A 23,646-nucleotide genomic window follows, 5' to 3' on the forward strand; every position below is an offset into this window, starting at 1 on the left:
GGAGTAACTACAATTGCAGTCAGTTTAAGCTAGAGATACAGTATCTGGTTTTTGCATTGGATGAGTCCCTCAATCCCCCATATCACACCATGAGACATCCCGAAAATCAGTCTTCTCATAAAATTGTATTAGAGTCCGAACAGTTCGGGATACACACTGATTATGACCCTCTGTGGAAGTCTCTCACAAATAGGTATACACTACCGATCAAAAGAACACCTACTCATTCAAGGTCTTTCTTTATTTTTACTATTTTTATATTGTAGAATAATAGTTGAGACATCAAAACTTGAAAATAACACATGTGGAATCATGTAGTAACCAAAAAAGTGTTAAACAAATCAAAAAGTTATATTTGAGATTCTTCAAATAGTACCCTTTGCTTTGCACCACATCTTGGCATTCTCTCAACCAGCTTCACCTGGAATGCTTTTCCAACAGTCTTGAAGGAGTTCCCACATATGCTGAGCTCTTGTTGACTGCTTTTCCTTCAATCTATGGTCTGACTCATCCCAAACCATCTCAATTTGGTTGAGGTCAGTCATCTGATGCAGCACTTCATCACTCTCCTTCTTGGTAAAATAGCCCTTACACAGCTAGAGCTGTGTTGGGTCATTGTCCTATTGAAAACAAATAACCCCAAACTAGATGGATGGCATATCGCTGCAGAATGCTGTGGTAGCCATGCTGGTTAACTTTCTTAGGGTAGGGGCAGCATTCGGAATTTTGGATGAAATGCATGCCCAAATTAAACGGCCTGTTTCTCGGCCCAGATATGATATGCATATAACTGGTAGATTTGGATAGAAAACACTCTAAAGTTTCCAAAACTGTTAAAATAGTGTCTGTGAGTTTAACATAACTGATTTGGCAGTGAAAACCTGAGAAAAAACCATTCAGGAAGTAGTTTTTTTTTTGGTTTGTAGTTTTCTATTCAATGCCATTACAGTATCCCTTGACTTAGGACTCAACTTGCAGTTTCTATGCCTTTCCACTAGATGTCAACAGTCTTAGAAAGTGTTTCAGTCTTGTATTCTGAAAAATGAGGGAGTAAGAGCAATCTGAATGAGTGGAGCCTAAAGTTTCACAGAGCTTTTTCTTGCGCACAACCGAGAGAGTGCGTTTCTTGTTTACATTTTATATTGATGACGTTATTGTCCGGGTGAATAGTATCGATTATGTGGGCTAAAACAACCTGAGGTTTGAATATAAACATCGTTTGACATGTTTCTATGAACTTTACGGATACAATTTGGATTTTTTTTGTCTTCCTGTTTTGACTGCGTTTGAGCCTGTGGATTACTGAAGAAAACGCGCAAACAAAACTGAGGTTTTTGGTATAAAGAGACTTTATCGAACGAGGAACATTATTGAGTAAGCATGAATGTCTGCTGAGTGCAACCATATGAATATAATCAAAGGTAAGGGATTAATTGTATCTCTATTTCTAAATTGTGTAACTGTTCTATCTGGCTGGCTACTTACTGTATGTAATGATTTGTCTTGTAGGCTATGTTCTCATAATCGTAATGTATGCTTTCGCCGTAAAGCATTTTTAAAATCTGACACAGTGGTTGGATTCACAAAGAAGTTKATCTTTAAACCTATGTAAAATATGTTTTGTTTTCTGAATTTTTATAATGAGTATTTCTGTACTTGAATTTGGCGCCCAGCAGTTTCACTGGCTGTTGAAGAGGTGGGACGCTACCGTCTCACGTGCCCAAGAGAGGTTAAGTGTGCCTTGAACTCACAGATGGTGTCACCAGAAAAGCACCCCACACCATACCACCACCTTCTCCATGCTCTACGGTGGGAAATACACATGCGGAGATAATCTGTTTACCCACACCACATCTCACAAAGACACGGTGGTTGGAACCAAAAATCTCCAATTTGGAATCCAGACCAAAGGACAAATTTCCACCGGTCTAATGTCCATTGCTCATGTTTCCTGGCCCAAGCAAGTCTCTTCTTGTTATTGGTGTCCTTTAGTAGTGGTTTCTTTGCAGAAATTCGACCACGAAGGCTTGATTCACACAGTCTCCTCTGAACAGTGGATGTTGAGATTTGTCTGTTACTTGAACTCTGTGTGGCATTTATTTGGGCTGCAATTTCTGAGGCTGGTAACTCTAATGAACTTATCCTCCGCAGCAGAGGTAACTCTGGGTCTTCAATTCCTGTGGCTGTCTTCATGAGAGGCAGTTTCATCATAGCACTTCCAGGTGACTACCACATGAAGCTGGTTGAGAGAATGCCAAGAGTGTGTACAGCTGTCATCAAGGCAAAGAGTGGCTACTTTGAAGAATATCAAATATAAAATATATTTTGATTCGTTTAACACTTTTGGTTACTAATTGATTCCATATGTYTTATTTCATAGTTTTGATGTCTTCCCTTTTATTCTACAATGTAAAGAAAAACCCTTGAATGAGTGTCRAAACTTTTGACTGGTACTGTATGTATGGAGCAGGGGAGGCTGCTGAGGTGAGGACGGCTCATAATAATGTCTGGAATGGAGTGAATATAATGGCATCATACTGTGTGTTTGATGTATTCGATAACATTCCACCTTGTGTGCTCCAGCCATTACCTCGAGTCCGTCCTCCCCAAATCAGGTGCCACCAACCTCCTGTGCTATGGAGACTGTTTCGTGCCAAAGATTAGGGGTTAAAAACTTGTTAAAAAAATGTGTTTCCTGGTCTTTCTTATCTCTCAGATATAGTAAAATCACTTCAGAACAAACTTCATTTTGATTGTTTGCGGAGGAGGGGGGGGGACTACAGTATCTGTTGTTCCATGTAGTGAATCTTGTATGGACTAAGAACAGTAAGGCCAAATAAATGTTTTCATCAAATCAGAAAAAAAATGAAATAAATGATACCTCAATGAGTCAAAATGATCCTTGGTATGACCTTCTTAAAACAATTCCATATGATTTAGCTTAGAAGAACCCCCCTTCTTAAACTTTAACTGTTTAAGTCACTAAGTCACTGTCACTAACTGTTTAAGTCACTTTTGGCTTATTCTAATGCTTACCCAATAAAAATGCACGTTAGGTTACACAAATTACAGACAGTAGCCTACAAGTAGCAAAATAGTACTAATTTGATTCAACATGAAATGTATCAATGTGTTTGAAATAGTCCTATAGCTTACTGTTTACATTTTAATGCAGTCATCTCTTTTCATTTTAAGCATATTTTTATACTTCACTTGTTTGTATCAATTGCAAAGACATTGGCAACTTTGTATTTGTAGTCAACTTTGTTCTGACGTTATCTGTGTCACAGAGAGATGGAGAAACCATGTGATTATGTGTTTTGGCTCCCGAGTGGCACAGCGGTCTAAGGCACTGCATCTCAGGGCTAGAGGCGTCACTACAGACCCTGGTTTGATTCCAGTGTGTATCACAACCGGCCGTGATTGGGAGTCCCATAGGGCGGCGCACAATTGGCCCAGCGTCGTCCGGGTTTGGCCCAGGTAGGCCGTCATTGTAAATAAGAATTTGTTCTTAACTGACTTGCCTAGTTAAATAAAGATAGTAGAGATGATCTACACCTACATTGCTTGCTGTTTGGGGTTTTAGGCTGGGTCTCTGTACAGCACTTTGAGATATCAGCTGATGTAAGAAGGGCTATATAAATAAATGTGATTTAGATTTTTTTTTAATCTTCTGTGTATAAAGTGACGCAGAAGGGCAAAAAAGCCTCTGACGCACTTAGCTGTTCTACGAGCAGTTTGAGGCAGGCGTTAGATTACGAGCATTTTCCAAGGATCTACCGATGCACTTAGCCTTAAAATGCTTTTGGGAAACCGGGCACAGGCATTTTCAGAAAAACACAGTCATGTATGTCCCAAGGTAAAAACAGAGTACGTATGCTTGCTGTGTAGGATCCAAGACTAATTTCCCCCGAGGGATATACAATTGAGGAAAACTAACAAACTACAGGCATGTGTCTTACAATTCACCCCGCTTTCCTCCCTCTCAACACTATCCCTGTAAGATTCTCTCCCTCACTCTTTCCCTCTCTATCTCCCTCCCTCACTAAATATTGATTTGATCCACTTGATTTGGTATTCCCATCAGATGCTGAGATTAATATGATATGCATGGAGCCTATGTGATGGACCTGGTTTCCACTAGATAACACGGCCACAAACAAAATATTCTATTCACTGATATATTATGTTCACTGATCTAAGGTCAGTTTAGAGTTTTTCTCCATAATGGTTTATGGTTAGGATTTAAGGGGAGGGGGAGGAGAGGAGCTGATCCTAGATCAGTAAATGTTAGGGACAACTTCTACTGTATTACAGCATCTAAGATCAGACTCAGTTATGTCAGAGTGCCCCCTGGTGGTGAGGGTACACAATCACTCATCCATCCATAGAAATAGAATGACTAGAACGGAGCAAAGCCTGTCCATTGACATGAATGGGGATGTCCATTCTACATATTATATTTCTATGCCTCTATCCCCAGAGAGATATAAGACGGGAGTCTCACTCATCCCAGCAGGCAGACTGACAGTATGATTCATGAGCAGCACTTAGGCCACTGACTCAGGCATCAATCTGATTTCAGTTCACTCTTTTTCCCATGGATTAAGCAACAAAGTGTCACATATCTGGGCAGGGGTGCATGGCTGTATTACAAAACATTGGGATATGCATAATCATACTCTGAGGGATGAACGGAATGTATATCAACTGCCATCTGCAGCATCTCAGAACACACTGATGGATTGGCTGATGCAGAGGAATGTGATGTGTTAAGGCTGGTTTACAGTTGGTTTTATCGACATGTCTGTAGACAGTTGTCGCAGTGACACCATGAACATTCTATTGTAGTTCGACATCGTTGTCGTGATGAAAAAATCTAAACACTAAAAAACGACAGGCTGCATGACATCAGCCGCCTCATGGTCCAAATAGCACAACTGCTGTATGTTACATCAATAATGACCAGAGCATAGCTGACAACATCTTAACTTTAGCACAGTCTCATTTATTATTAATCATTATAACTCAAAACAATATAATTTACAAGTTAATAGCGAGCTGATGAAGGAAGACATGTTCGTGTCATCAGTGATGTGAGGCCCATTGTTTAGCTTAGCAATGACCACGAAGGGTAAAGTAAGCTTCAGAACATTGAAAAAAAAATGTGTGAAATTAACATATTGAAATTAACATGTTATGTTTTTAGGCTTAAGGCATATCCATGCCATCTTAACTGGCTGCACTACTAACATCCAACTTCAACTTGAAGAATGTATTTTTTGTACTAGAAATAGTTAGCTAGCCAGCTGACCATTGCTAGCTGTTTGGATGGGCAGCTAGGCACTGCATAGCTAGCTAGCATTACATATCGACAAACAAGGCAAAAAGTACAATGCAGGCTAGATCAAACTAGCTTACAACCTTAGCTAGATGGGTTATGAAAATGGTTAGCTAGCTTGCTGACTTTGGGTTGGTTGAAAGCTGTTACATTCAAAATGTTCAACAAGTAGCAACTTGATCATTGATTTTCGGCCGTGCAGTCCGTCCCGAACATAAAACACATGTTTAGGTTTTATAAACCTGATCGGTCATTGACGACAACTAGCTGGCTCGGGTCTTTGAAGTGCACAAAGTGGTGATGTCGTTTTCTCATCAATATTTTGGGATTTATGCTGATGAAGATTGCCGCTGCTTCTTCCTTGCCTTAAACTATATACTGTAGCTAGCTAGGTATACATGACACTTGAAGAACGTCCCTCTTTTTAGTTTTGTCTCATCGAAATGAGCCACTAGTAGTAACTTCGCTTAGCAGCCAGACTGGCTGGCTATCTGACCAGTTAATGTGCATGATATATTTCTAGTCCTAGCCACGAGAAATACACTGCAGTGGAGAAGAAGCAAAGCAAAAAACGATGATAATGTTCCCACTTACACTAGATACGGATTCAACAAACTTGTCTGTTTTTACAGTGGCACAGGACACACGCGTGCATGCAGTTATTGCATTTAATTAGAATTGTAGCACCTCCGCTTCGTAACTTGAAATAAGTGGTAAAAGGGATGCATTTTTTAATTAGACTTGCTGGCTCTGCGCATCACAGATCAGGCATCAACTCTGTTATAGATATAACACATGGTTATTTGAAAGTATTATTTATAAGCCATTTAGCGCCGCATTAGAATGAATGAATTTCAATGAGAGATTCATTTTTCCTTTACCCCTTGTGGGCGGGGCCGAATCTGTTGCTACCCACTGGGCACAAAAGTCAGTTCAACATCTAGTTTGGTTGAATTGTTAACTAATGTGAAATCAACAAAAACATTCACCATGGCATTGGATTTCGGTTAAAAGACGAAATGCTATCCCGTTGATGACTTTTTGCAAATCCAATCCGTTTTTCACATTGATTTAACATCATCACATAGATCTTTTTGTTGTTGAAATGATGTGCAAACAATGTTCATTCAACCAGTTTTTGCCCAGTGCAGTTCTAACATTTAAACCTGTCTAACTCCATTACAGAACACTGCTTAAGGTTGTGAGTGTGACTAAATAAAAGCAAAGCATTCTACCAGAGAATTTGAGAATTGCTGTCTCAGTCAGGTAACCATGACAACGAATGCTGTGACAGGATGGAACTTTTTTCCGTCTGTCTCTGCCCTCAGACAAGGAAACCGAAAATCGCAGCGACTGTCTACACACATTTCACTAGAGTATAAAGGATATGTAGTTTTAACCGACATGTCTTTAGGTCCAATCACAGAGGAGCTTCGGAAGAAAAAGTGTGAGTTGATTAAATCTAGGACTAAACCTTTAATTGAAGGAAAAGTCCAATAAATATGCATTAAGTTAGACCACAATCTATTGCCACAATTTGATCAATAAAATAGTATTTTGAGCAGAGGGTTTTGTACATGAGGCTTGAGCCTCACAATACAAATTGGTTCCTAGACACCACAGGAGGGCAGTGTGTTTGTTAAAATACTCCTCCCACTTAAGGAATCATGTGGGAATAGAGTAAAAACTGTCACAAAACTCATTTGTGTGTTGGTTTTGTGTGCATCTGCCTTTACATATCCAGTCACATGTGACTGTATGTTTGTACTTGAATGTTGTTTCTGGGAGTGTGCTTGTGTATGTGAGTGTACATTAAAAAAATCACTAATCGACTATGCCTGTATTGATATTGCAGTATGGATTCTTTCCTGTTGTCACAATTAATGATCTACAATGTGCTAATGTGTTGACTACAAACATTACCAATCATCAAGGCAAGCCATGAAGCAAGCCGCTCTCTCTCATTTTATCCGTCTCTTTTCCTCTCTTTTTTTCCCTCCCCCTCTCAACCTCTACCGTTATCCCCCTCTCCCCCTCCCTCTCTGATTCAGAGGTGTTGGGTTAAATGCGGAAGACACATTTCAGTTAAATGCATTCAGTTGAACAACTGACTATGTATCCCCCTTTCCTTTCTCTCTCTCTCTCTCTCTCTCCAATTAAAGCCCTGAAGAGAATCCATTTTCGCAGAGGCTAATTCTACACCGGCACTAAGCTACCTCTAAATATCCAGAGGCGTCCACTTTTTTACGTCACACTTGGCAAATTACATAGATTCTTCAGGTGTATAATGGGCCCTTCATCATACGACATGTGATCTGTAAACACTCTGGATCCATAGCCGCACCCAATAACTTCATGGTGTTTTACTGCCAATTATATTTGAAGCAAGTATGCACACGTGTTCTATTTGTTGCGTAGGAAGCTTAAAGGGACCAGGGGGAGTATGGTATGGCTGAGATTGCCTTTGTGACATGAAGACCTATTCCCTGGGTGCATTTAAATGGCTGTGATTATAACAGCAATAAACTGTTCTATCAGAATTTTGGTATCTTTCAAGGATTTTATGTGATCTATCACAAAACATCTAGTGGCGCTTTTGGGTACTTCAGATGATCACAGGTTTCTGTAATTATCTCTGGCCTTCTGTGTGGCCTTATCACATGTAAAATATATTAAATCATTAAATAAGATGATTTTTAAATGTAAAAAAATTGGATGACAAAGCTGTAAAACATCCTAAATATAAACCATTAACTTAGTAAATTAATACCATTGGTGTGTAATATGAGAGTTTCAGCATAAAATATCCTTTACTTTCTTTTGCACTTATTTATTTTACTATGTCGATGTAAACTCATGGACAATATTTTATAAATAATATATAAATTGTCTTAAAAACACTTCTTTAACCTGTCTCCTCCCCTTCATCTACACTGATTGAAGTGGATTTAACAAGTGACATCAATAATGGATCACCTGGATTCACCTGGTCGGTCTATGTCATGGAAAGAGCAGGTGTCCTTAATGTTTTGTATACAAATACATTTCTTTAAAGTACAAATGACCAAAGTTACAATAGATTGCCATAGATTTTCAGTTTAAAAACTTCTGGCTAGGTGGGATGCTAGCGTCCCAAATCAAAACATAAAATTCGTAATATTAAACATTCATGAAAATACAAGTGCCCTACATCATTTAAAAGCTTAACTTCTTGTTAATCCAGCCGCTTTGTCAGATTCCAAAACGGCTTTACGGCGAAAGCATACCATGCGATTAACTGAGGACAGCGCCCCGCATACAAAAGCATTACAAACATTTTCCAAACAAGCAGAGGCGTACAGCTACATAACAAATGGTCCTTTTGTTCGATAAAGTCCTTCTTTATATCCCAAAAAAGTCAGTTTAGTTGCATACAAATGAATCCCAAAAGTTACCAATAAACTTCGTCCAAACAAGTCAAACAATGTTTCTAATCAATCCTCAGGTACCCTAATATGTAAATAAACTATAAAATTTAAGACGGAGAATAGTATGTTCATTACCGGAGATAAATAATGAAGTGAGCGCTCTCATTCATGCGCGCCACAATACTACAGCCAAAATGGGAGCCACCTAGGAAAACCATTGACATTCCCATAGACAGCCATTTGAGTGGTGAGCTCAAAAAACATATTTTCCGGATGAATTCTCCCCGGGTTATCGCGTACTATATCAGTTCCGTTATACTCACAGACATTGTTTTAACAGTTTTGGAAACTTTAGATTGTTTTCTATCCAATTATATGCATATCCTAGCTTCTGGGCCTGAGTAACAGGCAGTTTACTTTGGGCACCTCAATTCATCCAAACTTCCGAATACTGCCCCTTATCCCTAACAAAATGACTGAAAATAACTTATGTAAACTACCGGTAGATTTGCAACCCTAATGCAAATACTTGGTGTGTATTGTTTAAAGAAACTCAGTCTGACACTAGAGTCAATATGGTACTCTGGAAAATCATTAACATCCTTAGCTCTCCAGATTGTAGTATTCTAGGAGCTTTACGAGCAATAACCGAGAATATACACTGAGTATACAAACATTAAGAACACATGCTCTTTCCATGACATAGACTGACCAGATGAATCCAGGTGAAAGCTATGATCCTTTATTGATGCCACTTGTTAAATCCACTTCAATCAGTGTAGATGAAGGGGAGGAGAAGGGTTAAAGAAGGATCTTTAAGGCTAGAGAACATTTCTCAAAGTAGAGCAAATGCAACACAATGAAAGCTAAGTGTGCAGAAAGCAGATATGTAGCTACATATTGAAAACTAGTTGAGCCAAAAACAGAATATCTTAATATTGTATCTTATTCCATTCTTTGTGAATAAATGATCAATAAATGGGGCGGCAGGGTAGCCTAGTGGTTAGGGCGTTGGGCTAGTAACCGAAAGGTTGCAAGTTCAAATCCCCAAGCTGACAAAGTACAAATCTGTCGTTCTGCCCCTGAACAAGGCAGTTAACCCACTGTTCCTAGGCCATCATTGAAAATAAGAATTTGTTCTTAACTGACTTGCCTAGTTATTTTTTTTATTTTTTAAATGAACACGTTGCAGTGGTAGAATGAGACGAGGATTATTAAATGGGTAATTGGCAATTCAAACATAAATGTTTGGACTTTTAAATGAAAGATATACTGTATACTCATTGATTATTGAACAATATAAACACAAGATGTAAAGTGTTGGTCCCATATTTCATGAGCTGAAATAAAATACCCCAGAAATGTTCCATACGCACAAACGTACTTCTCTCAAATTTGTTTCCATCCCTGTTTCTCCTTTGACAAGATAATCCATCCACCAGGTGTGGTATATCAGGAAGCTGATTTAAATCAGCATGATCAATACACAGGTGCACTTTGTGCTGGGGACAATAAAAGGCCACTCTAAAATGTTTTGAGGGAGAGTGAATTTGGGATGCTGACTGCAAGAACGTCCACCAGAGAGCTGTTACCAGAGAATTTTATGTTAATTTCTCTACCATAAGCTGCCTGGTTTTAGAGAATTTGGTAGTACGTATAACTGGCCTCACAACTGCCGATCARGTGTAACCACACAAGCCCAGGACCTCCACATCAGTCTTCAGTTTGACGTTGTAACCGACTTCAGTGTGCAAAATCTCACCTTCGATGGACACGGGCACGCTGGAGAAGTGAGCTCTTCCTGGCTGAATCCGGGTTTCAACTGTACTGGGCAGATGGCAGACAGCATGTATGGCATCATGTGGGCAAATGGTTTGCTGATGTCAACGTTGTGAACAGTGTGCCTCATGGAAATGGTCAGTGATCTGTTTATTAACTTGGCTTTCGAAGACTTTAGAGAGACAGGGCAGGATGGATATAGGTCTATAACAGTTTGGGTCTAGAGTGTCACCCCCTTTGAAGAGGGGGATGACCGCGGCAGCTTTCCAATCTTTAGGGATCTCGGACAATACGAAAGAGAGTTCGAACAGACTGGTCATAGGGGTTGCAACAATGGCGGCAGATAGTTTTAGAAAGAGAGGGTCCAGATTGTCTAGCCCAGCTGATTTGTATGGGTCCAGGTTTTGCAGCTCTTTCAGAACATCTGCTATCTGGATTTGGGTGATGGAGAAGCTGGGGGGGGGGGGGGCAGAGCTGTTGGCCGGGGTAGGGGTAGTCAGGAGGAAAGCATGGCCAGCCGCAGAGAAATGCTTATTGAAATGTTCCATTATCATGGATTTATCGGTGGTGATCGTGTTTCCTAGCCTCAGTGCAGTGGGCAGCTGGGAGGAGGTGCTCTTGTTCTCCATGGACTTTACAGTGTCCCAAAACGTTTTGGAGTTAGTTTCTGTTTGAAAAAGCTAGCATTTTTTTTCCTGACTGACTGCATGTATTGGTTCCTGACTTCCCTGAACAGTTGCATATCGCGGAGACTATTCGATGCTATTCCAGTCCGCCACAGGATGTTTTTGTGCTGGTCAAGGGCTGTCAGGTCTGGAGTGAACCAAGGGCCTTATCTGTTCTTAGTTCTATATTTTTTGAAAGGGGCATGCTTGTTTAAGATGGTGAGGAAATTACTTTTAAAGAACGACCAGGCATCCTCTACTGACAGCATGAGGTCAATATCCTTCCAGGATACCCGGGCCAGGTCGATTAGAAAGGCTTGCTTGCAGAAGTGTTTTAGGGAGCGTTTGACAGTGATGAGGGGTGGTCGTTTGACCGCGGACCCATAGCGGATGCAGGCAATGATGCAGTGATCGCTGAGATCCTGATTGAAAACAGCAGAGGTGTATTTGGAGGGCAAGTTGGTCAGGATAATATCTATGAGGGTGCCAATGTTACGGATTTAGGGTTGTACCTGGTGGGTTCCTTGATGATTTGTGTGAGATTGAGGGCATCTAGCTTAGATTGTAGGACTGCCGGGGTGTTAAGCATATCCCAGTTTAAGTCACCTAACAGAATGAACTCTGAAGATAGATGAGGGGCAATCAATTCACATATGGTGTCCAGGGCACAGCTGGGAGCTGAGGGGGGTCTATAACAGGCGGCAACAGTGAGAGACTTATTTCTGGAGAGATTAATTTCTAAAATTAGAAGCTCGAACTGTTTGGGCATAGACATGGAAAGTATGACAGAACTTTGCAAGCTATCTCTGCAGTAGATTGCAACTCGTCCCCCTTTGGCAGTTCTATCTTGATGGAAAATGTTGTAGTTGGGTATGGAAATCTCAGAATTTTTGGTGGCCTTCCTAAACCAGGATTCAGACACGGCAAGGACATCAGGGTTGGCGGAGTGTGCTAAAGCAGTGAGTAAAACAAACAGGGTTTATGTGAAATGTTAGACAGCTGGACAAGATGGAAACAGACACAGTGACAGTACGGACCGAGGAAGAGAGGTAATGGACAGACAGAGCTGAAACTTCACTGCTTGACATGTACGATGAAATCCTGGTTGAGTAAGTGAAAGAAGTAGGTTTTGATTATGTTTTACTGGTAATGGTAAATGCCAACCAAATTACATTTTGGTCAGTGTGTGTGTGTGTGTGTGTGTGTGTGTGTGTGTGTGTTGTGTGTGTGTGTGTGTGTGTGTGTGTGTGTGTGTGTGTGTGTGTGTGTGTGTGTGTGTGTTGTTGTGTGTGTGTGTGTGTGTGTGTGTGTGTGTGTGTAAACTATTTAACTGACTAGAATGCTTAAAAGGCCATTAAAGTTTTAAATATCAGTTGTCGGTATCGTTTTTGGGGGGGGGGGGGCAACGAAAATATCGGATATCGGTATAGGCCAAAATGTTCATATCGGTGCATCCCAAATATTCGTAGGTTTTTTAAACTTTTATTTAGTCATGAGAAACCCATTGAGACCAGGGTTTAATTTTCAAATGTGCCTAGAGCACAGCAATACAACAGTACAAAATGATCACTGTAACAAAGAACTTTCAGCATTACAGGCACAACAATCTATTCATCCAGTCAAAACAACTGCAACTCTCATTCAACACATCTAACACAAGTCTTAAACTGCCCTGGCGGCACCAGGGACTCAAGATGCAAGGAGTTCTGCAGGCTATTCCAAGACTGGGAGGCATTAAAACTGAAATAGGATTAACCTATTTCACCTCGGTCCCGAGTCGGTCCCGTGTGGCTCAGTTGGTAGAGCATGGCGCTTGCAACGCCAGGGTTGTGGGTTCATTCCCCACGGGGGGACCAGGATGAATATGTATGAACTTTCCAATTTGTAAGTCGCTCTGGATAAGAGCGTCTGCTAAATGACTTAAATGTAATGTAAATGTAAACCTAGATCGGTACGGACTAGTGGAACCTCGAGAGTAAACCATCCCTGTGAATGGGTTTGGTGTCTCATATTTTAACATTTTTGTTTTGCTATAAGAGACCCTCAAATGTACGGGATTGTTTAGTAAGGTCAGATTTGCCTAAAAAAAAACATCACATTTTGTCTCATTCCTGATGGCAATTTCCCTTGTCACAACTGTGTCCAATGTTATGCCGTGATCAGATGGAACTCTCATCTATCCCCATTCATGTGAGAGGATAAAGGTTTGAGGTAGAATAACGTATAACACAAAATATGTTGTATATCTCCTTAAGTGTTCCTGTAACATTTATTATGTGGGTCAGACCAAACGTGAACTGAAGACATGAGCATAAGAGCTCCATTTGCAACCATGATGAAAAATCACCTGTTGCCAGACATTTCAATAGCCACAATCATGAACAAAGTGCCTTACGTTATATGGGTATTGAATTCAAATCAAATCGCACTTTATTGGTCACAAACACATGGTTAGCAGATGTTATTGCGAGTGTAGCAAAATGCTTGTGCTTCGTGTACCGACAGAGCTGTAATATCTAGCAAGTAATCTAACAATTCCACAACTACTACCTAATAGACACAAATCTAAGTAAAGGGATGGAATAAGAATATATACAGTTAAATATATGGATGAGCGATAACCGAGTGGCATAGGCAAGATGCAATAGATGGTATAAAGAAAACAGTATGTACATATGAGATGAGAAATGCAAGAAATGTAAACATTATTAAAGTGGCATTATTCAAGTGACTTGTGATCCATTTATTAAAGTGGCCAATGATTTCAATTTGTATTCGGCCATATTCCCAATCATTTTGCCATGGTTAAATGCGGTGGTTCACGCTTTCAGTTTTGCGTGAATTCTGCCATCTATCTACGGTTTCATGTTTAGGGTAGATTTTAATAGTCACAGTGGGTACAACATCTCCAATGCACTTCCTTATAAACTCACTCACTGAATCAGTGTATAAATCGATATTATTCTCTGAGGCTGCCTGAAACATTACCCAGTCCGTGTGAAAAACAATCCTGAAGCGTGAATTCCGATTGGTCAGACCAGTGTTGAACAGTTCTTGTCACGGGTACATCCTGTTTGCGTTTCTGCCTCTAGGACAGGAGGAGCAAAATGGAGTCGTGGTCAGATTTGCAGAAGGAAGGGCGGGGGATGGCCTTGTATGCATTGCAGAAATTAGAATAGCAGTGATCCAGTGCATTGCCCACACGAGTGCTACAATAAATATGCTGATATAATTTAGATAGCCTTGTTCTCAAATTTGCTTTGTTAAAATCCCCAGCTACAATAAACACAGCCTCAAGATATATGGTTTCCAGTTTGCATAGAATCCAGTGAAGTTCCTTGAGGGCTGTCGTGGTATTGGCTTGAGGGGGGTTATACATGGCTGTGACAATAACCGACGAGATTATGGTCAGCATTTGATTGTGAGGAATTCTAGGTCAGGTGAACAAAATGACTTGAGTTCCTGTATGTTGTTACGATTATACCATGAGTCATTAATCATGAAGCATACACCCCCACCCTTCTTCTTATTATTTCTGTCGGTGTGACGCATAAAAAATTCCGGTGGCTGCACAACCGGACAACATATCCCGAGAGAGCCATGTTTCCATGGAACAGGGTATGTTATAATCTCTGATGTCTCTCTGGAAAGCAACCCTTTCCCTAATTTCGTCTACATTGTTATCTAGAGACTAGACATTGGCAAGTAATATTCTCGGCAGCAGTGGGTGGTGTTCTAAATGGTGGTCTAAATCTTCTGTGGCGACATTGTTTTGGGTCGGCCTCTGGAATCAGATCCAATGCCCTGGGTGGTGGTTGTTTAAGGCGCCACGTAGGAGAGGAGATGGAGTTAAATGACTTTTCCAAAGAGAGAAATACAGTATTGGATAGACTGCTTGGGCACTCTTGCACCAGCAGGCCATGAGGAATGTACATTATTAAAAAAAAAAATTGTAGTAGGTTCAAATCAAATCAAATTTTATTTGCCACATGCTTACTTACAAGCACCTAACAGACAATGCAGTTATAAGAGAAATACGAGTTAAGAAAAAATATTTACTAAAAAATAACAATAACGAGTCTATATACAGTGGGTACCGGTACCGAGTCAATGTGCGGGGGGTACAGGTTAGTTGAGGTAATTTAGGTAATATGTAGTATATTGTCCTGCTAATAGCCCATTATGTACATGGTGTCCAGGTCAGGATAACCAAAACATTTATTTATTAAAGACAATCAGAAAGAATGTTGGTACGTATTTATTTTGATCCAAAGCCATGAATGAGTGAGTCACTCATGACGGTCTGGAGTAGGCTACAGTACTGGGCTATTTATCTAATGAGTCAATATCCGGTCATACCATGTATGATATCTGGAGGGAATCCAAAAATGATTTGAGCATGGAAGGAAAATACGGATTTCATATTTGTCAAATTATTGAGCATATGCTGAAAACTCAGAAATCATACTTATTTTCAGCATATCAAAAAACATATCAAGATCCGGATTTGTACCTCAGCCAAGAAAGCATATCTGGAGTCAATATAGCTTAATATATTGAATGTACAGTCAGTATTTGTCAACATGAACATAGAAAATAGGATGCCACATATCTCAGCATATTGAATGAGTCCATATCCGACCATAGGAAATGTTCATGTGTGATTTTCTGAGTAATCCCAATATCATATACAGTTGAAGTCGGAAGTTTACATAGACCTTAGCCAAATACATTTAAACTCAGTTTTTCACAATTCCTGACATTTAATCCTAGTAAAAAATCCCAGTTTTAGGTCAGTTAGGATAGCTACTTTATTTTAAGAATGTGAAATGTCAGAATAATGGTAGAGAGTTGTCACGCCATGACCTTAGAGATCCTTTTTATGTCTCTATTTGGTTTGGTCATGGTGTGATTTGGGGTGGGTATTCTATGTTCTATTATTTGTATTTCTATGTTTTGGCCGGGTAGGGTTCTCAATCAGGGACAGCTGTCTATCGTTGTCTCTGATTGAGAACCATACTTAGGTAGCCCTTTCCCACCTGTCTTTGTGGGAGGTTGACTTTGTTAGAGGCATCATAGCCTATGTTAAGCTTCACGGTCGTGTCATTGTTTTGTTGGTGACATTTACCATGTACGCTCACCACGATGCGCTTTGGTCTACTTCAGTCGACGGCCGTGACAAGAGAATGATTTATTTCAGCTTTTATTTCTTTCATCACATTCCCAGTGGGTCAGAAGTTTACATACACTCAATTAGTATTTGGTAGCATTGCTTTAAATTGTTCAACTTGGGTCAAACATTTCGGGTAGCCTTCCACATGCTTCCCACAATAAGTTGGGTGAATTTTGGCCCATTCCTCCAGACAGAGCTTGTGTAACTGAGTCAGGTTTGTAGGCCTGCTTTTTCAGTTCTGCCCACACATTTTCTATATGATTGAAGTCTGGGCTTTGTGATGGCCACTACAATACCTTGACTTTGTTGTCAAGCCATTTTGCCACAAATTTGGAAGTATGCTTGGGGTCGTTGTCCATTTGGAAGACCCATTTGCGACCAAGCTTTAACTTCCTGACTGATGTCTTGAGATGTTGCTTCAATATATCCACATCATTTTCCGTCCTTATGATGCCATATCTATTTTGTGAAGTGCACCAGTCCCTCCTGCAGCAAAGCACCCCCACAACATGATGCTGTCACCCCCGTGCTTCACGGTTGGGATGGTGTTCTTCTACTTGCAACCCTCCCCATTTTTCCTCCAAACATAACGATGGTCATTATGGCCAAACAGTTCTATTTTTGTTTCATCAGACCAGAGGACATTTCTCCAAAAAGTACGATCTTCGTCCCTATGTGCAGTTGTAAACCGTAATCTTGCTTTTTTATGGCAGTTTTGGAGCAGTGGCTTCTTCCTTGCTGAGTGGCCTTTCAGGTTATGTCGATATAGGACGCATTTTTACTGTGGATATAGATACTTTTGTACCTGTTTCCTCCAGCATCTTCACAAGGTCCTTTGCTGTTGTTCTGGCATTGATTTGCACTTTTTGCACCAAAGTATGTTCATCTCTAGGAGACAGAACGCGTCTCCTTCCTGAGTGGTATGACGGCTGCGTGGTCCCATGGTGTTTATACTTGCGTACTATTGTTTGTACAGATGAACGTGGTACCTTCAGACGTTTGGAAATTGCTCCCAAGGTTGAACCAGACTTGTGGAGGTCTTGACTGATTTCTTTTGATTTTCCCATGATGTCAAGCAAAGAGGCACTGAGTTTGAAGGTAGGCCTTGAAATACATCCACAGGTACACCTCCAATCGACTCAAATTATGTCAATTAGCCTATCAGAAGCTTCTAAAGTCATTACATAATTTTCTGGAATTTTCCAAGCTGTTTAAAGGCACAGTCAACTTAGTGTATGTAAACTTCTGACCCACTGGAATTGTGGTACTTTGAATTATAAGTGAAATAATCTGTCTGTAAACAATTGTTGGAAAAATGACTTGTGTCATGCACAAAGTAGATGTCCTAACCGACTTGCCAATACTATCGTTTGTTAACAAGAAATTTGTGGAGTGGTTAAAAAACAAGTTTAATGACTCCAACCTAAATGTATCCAGACACATCTGGATTCAGAATTTATCAGGATATGGTGCATATCTACAAAAAAAGAAATGCATTGGAAATGGTCCGTATTCTCCAGAATATCAAAAACGTAAAGATATCCCTTGATATGGACCTTTTCTTCCAGTGCCAACTCTTACTTCTTAAATAGGAAAAAAATTGTCTCCTACACAAAGCCCTCTTGTTGTTAGTATGAAGACGGTTTAAATGAATTACTGTATGCCTACTGTAATCTGCCTACATTCAGCACCACGAGCTGTCCATTTCCGATTGGTTGTGCCGTGACTGCTTCTTCAATTTTCAGTACCACAATCTAAATTACTCGAATCTGGCTTATTGTGAGGTCATAAACGCTGATAAATACATAAATCGGCAAGAAACTCAATGTTATTATTTACATCAATTATAGTAGTAGCAAGCTATCAAAGTTGACCTCCAGTCAGCCTAAAGCCTGCAGAGAGTCAGAGATGAGGGGCGGCATCGAAATATAGCCTAGTTAGCAACTAATTCTAAAATCGATGAAGTATTGAAATTTCATCAATTACAAATTAGATGACCGTCCCCTGGACTAGATTTAAAACATTCTAAACCCTTCGCTTGACTGAAATTGAAAAAGCATGACCCTCCCCCATTTTCCTCTAGGTAGACATTCTGTGAATTCCGATCCATCCTTAATCCCGCAGACTCTTTCTCCATACCTTATGCTCCAATGCATCCAACATTATGCATGTCCACCATGGTTTTGCGTAGGTGCAGACATTTAGAACTCATCTGGTTTAGAAATCAAATTCTTGTCATCCTTTTACAGAGCACATTGTATACATTTTGCCCAGCTGTTTTTAGGGAATATTGTATTGCAAGTTATGCTACAGGGCATTCGAAAGTATTCAGACCCTGTGAGTTTTTCCACATTTTGTTACATTACAAACGTATTCTAAAATGGATTAAATAGTTTTTTTTACCTCCTCAATCTACACACAATACCCCATAATGACAAAGCAAAATCTGATTTTTATGACTGTGTGATCACGCTCTCCGCAGCTGATGTGAGTAAGACGTTTAAACAGGTCAACATTCACAAGGCCGCTGGGCCAGACGGATTACGAGGATGAGCATGCGCTGACCAAATGGCAAGTGTCTTCACTGACATTTTCATTCTCTCCCTGACCGAGTCTGTAATACGTGCATGTTTCAAGCAGACCACCATAGGCCCTTCGCCCAAGAACACTAAGGTAACCTGCCTAAATGACTAACGACCCGTAGCACTCACGTCTGTAGCCATGAAGTGCTTTGAAAGGCTGGTCATGGCTCACAACACCATTATCCCAGAAACCCTAGACCCACTCCAATTTGCATACCGCGCCAAAAGATCCACAGATGATGCAATCTCTATTGCACTCTGCACTGCCCTTTCCCACCTAGACAAAAGGAACACCTATGTGAGAATGCTATTCATTGACTACAGCTCAGCGTTCAACACCATAGTGACCTCAAAGCTCATCACTAAGCTAAGGACCCTGGGACTAAACACCTCCCTCTGAAACTGGATCCTGGACTTCCTGATGGGCCGCCCCACGTGGTAAGGGTAGGTAACAACACATTCGCCACGCTGATCCTCAACACGGGTGCCCCTCAGGGGTCCGTGCTCAGTCCCCTCTTCTTTCCCTGTTCACTCATGACTGCATTGCCAGGCACAACTCCAACACCATCATTAAGTTTGCTGATGACACAATAGTGGTAGGCCTGATCACCGACAATGATGAGACAGCCTATAGGGAGGAGGTCAGAAACCTGACCGTGTGGTGCAAGGACAACAACCTCTCCCTCAACATGATCAAGACAAAGGAGATGAGTGTGGACTCCAAGAAAAGGAGGACCGAGCACGCCCCCATTCTCATCGACAGGGCTGTAGTGGAGCAGGTTGAGAACTTCAAGTTCCTTGGCGTCCACATCACCAACAAACTAACATGGTCCAAGCACATCAAGACAGTCGTGAAGAGGGCACGACAAAACCTATTCCCTCTATACCAGGTGGTGCCAGAGGAAGGCCCTAAAAATTGTCAAAGACTCCAGCCACCCTAGTCATAGACTGTTTTCTCTGCTACTACATGGCAAGCGGTACCAGAGCGCCAAGTCAAGGTCCAAACAGCTTCTGAACAGCTTCTACCCCCAAGCCATAAGACTCCTGAACAGCTAATCAAATGGCTACACAGACTATTTGCACCCCCAGCCCCCCCCCCCCCCCCCCCGCTGCTGCTGCATAGCCACTTTAATAACCCTACCTGCATGTACATAATTACCTCGAGACCGATGCCCCCGCACATTGACACGTTGACTCTGAACCGGTACCCCCTGTATATAGCCCCGCTACTGTTATTTACTAGTGCTGCTTAATTATTTGTTTTTCTTATCCCTTAATTTTAAGCATTTCACTGTATGGTTTACACCTGTTGTATTCGGCGCATGTGGCAAATAGAATTTGATTTGATTTGACTTTGATTCACCGTAGAGATGGTGCCAGGTTTCCTCCAGACTTGACGCTTGGAATTCAGGCCAAGGAGTTCAATCTTGGTTTCATCAGACCAGAGTTTCTCATGGTCTGAGAGTCCTTTAGGTGCCTTTTGGCAAACTCCAAGTGGGCTGTCATGTGCCTTTTACTGAGGAGAGGCTTCCGTCTGGCCATTCTACCATAAAGGCCTGATTGGCGGAGTGCTACAGAGATGGTTGTCCTTCTGGAAGGTTCTCCCATATCCACAGAGGAACTCTAGAGCTCTGTCAGAGTGACCACTGGGTTCTTGGTCACTTCCCTGACGAAGGCCCTTCTCCCCCGAATGCTCAGTTTGGCTGGGTGGCTAGCACTAGGAAGAGTCTTGGTGGTTCCAAACTTCTTCCATTTAAGAATGATGGAGGCCACTGTGTTCTTGGGGACTTTCAATGCTGCGGAAATGTTTTGGTAACCTTCCCCAGATCTGTGCCTCGACACAATCCTGTCTCTGAGCTCTACGGACAAATCCTTCGACCTCGTGGCTTGATTACATATACTTATGAAAATAAGGTATGTGTTTTTTATGTTTAAAAATTGTGCAAAAACGTCTAACAACCTGTTTTTGCTTCGTCATGATGGGGTATTATGTGTAGATTGATGAGGATTTTTTTATTTAATCAACTTTAGAATAAGGCTGTAACGTAACAAAATGTGGAAATAGAAAACGAGTCTGAATACTTTCTGAATGCACTGTATATGTGTATGCAACTATAGAATTTAAACCCCCATTCTAGTCTTTAAATAAGCTATCACTGTTTTCAAAACAAGAATCAACACACGGCACCTCTGAGATGCAAGCCCAACAAAGCACCTCACATCGAAGCCAACCAGCCATTGCTTATTTAGATGCAACACAGTTGGCGAGGTGGATGAGTTTCACAAGAGGCGCCACAGATGTCTCTGAAATGTTCTCTGACCAAATATTGTTTTCGAATGCAAGGCTGGTGAATGGGAGGGTTAACATAGACACACGCACACACGTCCCTACGGGTTTGTTCCTGAAGCATGTTCTGCTCTTGAAAGCCGTCTCAGAGATTGCATGTGTATGCTCCAGAGAGCATCTTTGGAGTGCGGGAGATTATTATAATGGGGTGGATGGCTGTGGAACATACTGTATAAACATAAAACGGATGGTTAATACAGCTTCTCCCCAGCTGGATCTCACATTTCAGATCTTGTCTTTGACTTGGGGGAAGGACAACCTCCAGTGTCATAACGGCACTCCCCCATTGGTGGTCCAGTTGTCTTGGAAGATGAGAAGAAGCAAAAAGGACAAGATCAAGGCGAGTTTCATAAGAATTGTGATTGGCTTACACTGTAGGGTTCTGCATAACAACAGCGAGATTAGATCAAGATTGTGGAAGTGACAACAGCGTGTTAAGGCGTGGATGACGTGTAGGGTCGTTTTTAGTATGTGAGGCAGAGACAGAGGTGTTAGCGTTGTCAGATAAACTGGATCAATATGGTTTGTTAGAAGGTGAAACCAAGTGTATGCAAAGTAGAGTGAGATAAACAGAGTTGGGTGAGAGTGTGAAGAGCTTTAAGTCACCAACGTGTATGGGCCAGTCCTGGTCTGTAAGAACCAACCTACAAGTGAATAGGCTGAAGGAGAACCATGTAGTAACAAACTTCCTCAGACCAGATCTTGTTCAACTCACTGGCTAAACACTGATAAAAGCTGGTTCAGCAAAGATCCCCATGCAGAGAGATTTAAACACCTGTGCAACTGTTTTACCCACAAAAAAGCACTGCTGAACCTCCCTCTCCCCACTATCTCTCTCCACAATGAAACAAGTAGGAGATTTCCACATTTCTCTATAAGCGCCCAGCTTCATAAAGAATGTATCAGCCAAGAAACAGCTCTCTCGCCTCCTTTTAGGCATCCTTTTAGTGGTAAAAGCATGTTGTATGTACTCCCGAGAGAGGCCTTGCTGCTAAAAATATATCTGAAAACACCTTTGAAGGAAAGTAGGCCAGGCTTATCTTCTGACATTTGTCGCTGCGGTTTCTCACATTTTGTTTGTTTGGTTTGTTGGGCTTGCTTGCTCTATAACACATTTCACGGACACCTGCCTCAGATGCTGCACCCCACCAATGCTGAGTTACTATGGAAGCTAGCGGTGTACTTCCACACATGCACCAGTGGCAATTTTAGCATATAAGTCTTGGTGGGGCAAACTCAACCAAATTTTATAGGTGCATGCCACCAAAGCCACTAACAAAAGAGTATTATTTTATTAGCCCTATGTGGTCTAAAAAGGAAAGAAAATACAATCACGAGGTTCCACTTTTATAGGCAATATACCCACTCACAGACTTGCGCAGCATTGCGCAAACAAAACTCTCAATATCAACTCTAATTACATGGGTCCCTTACTGAACATTATGTTGAATAAAAAAATATTTGAATGGGAAGAGACTGTCACTGGCAAACATGGTTACAGACCCAACAACATTATAGTATTCCCTCCTCGTGAAGAAAAGCACATGAGCTAATTATAATACACAACAATGAAATAATTCCAACATTGCCTAAAATTAAAACTCGTTTTTCAAGCACTCCACAAATTTCTTGTTAACAAACTATAGTTTCGTCAAGTCGGTTAGGACATTTTCTTTGTGCATGACACAAGTAATTTTAGCAACAATTGTTTACAGACAGATTATTTCACTGTATCACAATTCCAGTGGGTCAGAAGTTTACATACACTAAATTGACTGTGCCTCTAAACAGCTTGGAAAATTCCAGAAAATGATGTCATGGCTTTAGAAGCTTCTGATAGGCTAATTGACATAATTTGAGTCAATTGGAGGTGTGCCTGTCAATGTGTTTCAAGTTCTACCTTCAAACTCAGTGCCTCTGCTTGACATCCTGGGAAAATCAAAAGAAATCAGCCAAGACCTCAGAAAAAAATAGTAGACCTCCACAAGTTGGGTTCATCCTTGGGAGCAATTTCCAAATGCCTGAAGGTACCATGTTCATCTCTACAAAAAAAATAGTACGCAAGTATAAACACCATGGGACTCCGCAGCCGTCATACCGCTCAGGAAGGAGACACGTTCTGTCTCCTAGAGATGCACCTACTTTGGTGTGAAAAGTGCAAATCAGTCCCAGAACAACAGCAAAGGACCTTGTGAAGATGCTGGAGGAAACAGGTACAAAAGTATCTATATCCACAGTAAAAATGTGTCCTATATCAACATAACCTGAAAGGCCACTCAGCAAGGAAGAAGCCACTGCTCCAAAACAGCAATTAAAAACCCAGACTACGGGTTGCAGCTGCACATGGGGACA

Source organism: Salvelinus sp. IW2-2015, linkage group LG36, assembly GCF_002910315.2.
Source record: "Salvelinus sp. IW2-2015 linkage group LG36, ASM291031v2, whole genome shotgun sequence".
Taxonomy (NCBI): domain Eukaryota; kingdom Metazoa; phylum Chordata; class Actinopteri; order Salmoniformes; family Salmonidae; genus Salvelinus; species Salvelinus sp. IW2-2015.